Genomic DNA, 2,693 nt, shown 5'->3' on the forward strand with positions numbered 1-2,693 from the left:
CGGGACCGGCCACCCCAGCCCCTGTGGCCACCCGCTGCCGGGGCTCCGGGCATGGGCATGGATCTGCACCAGCACCATCGCTCCGAGGGACACAGCCCTTCCCAGGGTCTGGCTGCGCTTCCCACCCACGGCTCTGTGCGTGCCTGGAGCCCCACAGCAATCGCTTGGGCACTGGCTCTCCCGGGGGGGCCCCGAAGCCACCCCCAGCACCATGCTGAGTGGGGGTATCTGCAAGCGTGCCACAGGCTGCACCAGCAGCAGGGGCTGTCCCGGGAGCTGCTGCCTGTCCCTGGGGCTGCACCGTGCCAGCGCTGCGTGGGGCTGCAGATGGGTCTGCTGGTGCGGTGTGTCGCAAGGATGGAGGCACCGGAGCGGCTGGGGCTTTCCCTGCCGGCTCCCTTCCGGGACCGCCTGTCCCTGGGAGAGGCAGGAGGGCTCTGGCGTGCTCGGCCGGGCAGGCTGCCTGCACACACGTGTGGATGTGCATGTGCACGTGCATGTGAAATGCAAGCCGGCCAGGTGTGGACACGTGTGCGTGCATGTGCATGCGTGTGCAGTTCACGCTCCATGTGCATGTGCCATCTAAACCGTGTGTGCCCGTGTGTGCCCATCGACAGTCCAGGCTGGCTGGGTGGCACCACGCGCTTGCCAGCAGCCAGCTACGGGGGGGACCCTCTCCTGTTGGTGTGTCCCTGTGTGCGGGATGGAGGTGACCTGCAGGTGGGATGACCTGTCCCGGGAACACATGGAGTTGTGAGAAGAGGAGCAGTGGGGAGCGCTGGCTCCACTGTGCCACGGTGTCCCCGCTCCCTGCAGGGTCTGTCCCTGTCCCTGTCCTTGTCCCTGTGTGGGCTTGTGTCAGCCCTGGGGAACGTCGGTCCCGACAGGCCAGCGGGCTCCGCGCGGGGCCAGCCAGGACGTGCCACAGCCAGTGGGACCCGCTCTGCCCCTTGGCTCCCCCAGCCCCTCTCCTGCTGCATACCCGGGCTAGGCAGGAGCATCATCCTGGTGGCACAGCCCCATCCCTGTCCCCGCTTGGTGCCCGCCCTGGGAGGTGCCACATTCCTGGGTGCTCCCTGGGCCAGGCTGCCCTGGTCGCTATTTCCGCCACGGTGGAGGTCTGGCTGGCAGCTCTGCCCTGCACGGCTGCGCCCATTACCCATGCTGCATGTCCCCTGCCGCATGAGCTGGATACGGTGGCAAGGCAGGCCAGGGGTCACCGACATGGGTCCCCCGTGGGGCATGGTTTTCTGTTGCGTGCAACCCCAACGTCTGCCTGGAAGCAGCCCCCCCCCCCCCGAACCCCAGCACCCGCGGGACCAGCTCCTGCGTCCACCGTGGCATCCCCCTGGCTTGGCCACGGCATTACCGCTGGTGCAGGGACAGCAGGGGCTGCTCTGGAAGACGATGTCAGTCGTTACAGTGATCACCTGGGTGGCTGAGATACCGTGGAGAGATAGTGGGGAAAAATGTAGCCCCAGTGGATTTTGGTGTCATGGCCCTGCCCCCCTGCGGGGTGTGGGGTTGGGAGTTTCGGTGCCACCAGGAATGTCCTGAACAGCTCAAGGTTGTGGGAGACATGCCAAGGGCGGCTGCCAAGCTGTGGGTCTGGGACCACTGCAGTCCCGTGCAGGGATCTCCTTCCCACCGCCCGCCCTGACCCTGCCCCCCCCGACTGCCACCGGCATGGCCCTCCGGCTTTGCTCCCGCCCCGCTCGGGCTTTGCCACGTTGCCATGTCCCACACCAGGGACACTGCCGGGGTCTCCGTCCTGGGGCTTCAGAAGAGAGGCAGGGAAAAGCTGCAGTGGGGTGCGGGCAGGTTGCGGTGCCACCCTCCAAACCCCACCCTGCTCCGACTTTCCTGGCCTCTCCCCACAGAGCTCTCCTCGCCCTCCGCTTCCCGTTGGGACAGTAATTACAGCAGTAATTAGGAAGACAATTATTCCTGCTGAATGAGAACAGCTTAATCTGTTTCTCCCTCCTTTTGGCAGGTTTCACCCCACGCCCGCCCACGGGTGCCGGCGGGATGCCGGGGACCCACCTGCTGCCCGGCCCAGCGCCAGGAGCCCTGTGCTGCCGTGGGTCCGACCACCGGCCAGGACCGGGGCAGGCTGCGAGCCGAGGTGGTACCCACGGGCTCAGCCCTGTGTGTGTGACTGTCCTGCCCGGGATGTCCTCTGTCAAACTGGGGATGAGAAGGGGAGAAGGGGCACGTCCCTCCCCATGCGCAGCCTTTCCCTGAGGACCTGCATCGCAGGGAGAGCAGGGAGCGCAGCACCATGGTGTGCGATGCCCCAGACCCTTCCCTGGCTGATGGCTGTGCCAGAGCTGGCGGTTTTCCGTGCCCTGGCACGGCACCACCACACTCACTGGTAGCAGAGAGGCCAGCACCGACCTCCCCCTGCCCATCCCCATCACCGGCTCGTCCCCAGGGGGCTGTGGGCAGGTGTCGGCAGTGCCCCCAGCCCAGACTGGGCACACCGCTGCCGCCCAGCTGGACTCCCCATGGGCTGCACCAGAGCAGCCGTCCTGTCCTACCGGTCCCCCCAGCTCGAGGGCTGCGGCCGGGATGCCGCCGGGGAGGCCGGGCCCTGCCTGGGTGCGGCTCGTTACCCGCATGGCAGGAATTAGCTGGGCTCGGGCGCCAGCTCCGCTCCCTCCGCCCCACCAGCACACCTTAAATCCCAGCCC

The sequence above is a fragment of the Aptenodytes patagonicus genome, chromosome 14, assembly GCF_965638725.1.
Source record: "Aptenodytes patagonicus chromosome 14, bAptPat1.pri.cur, whole genome shotgun sequence".
Classification (NCBI taxonomy): Eukaryota; Metazoa; Chordata; class Aves; order Sphenisciformes; family Spheniscidae; genus Aptenodytes; species Aptenodytes patagonicus.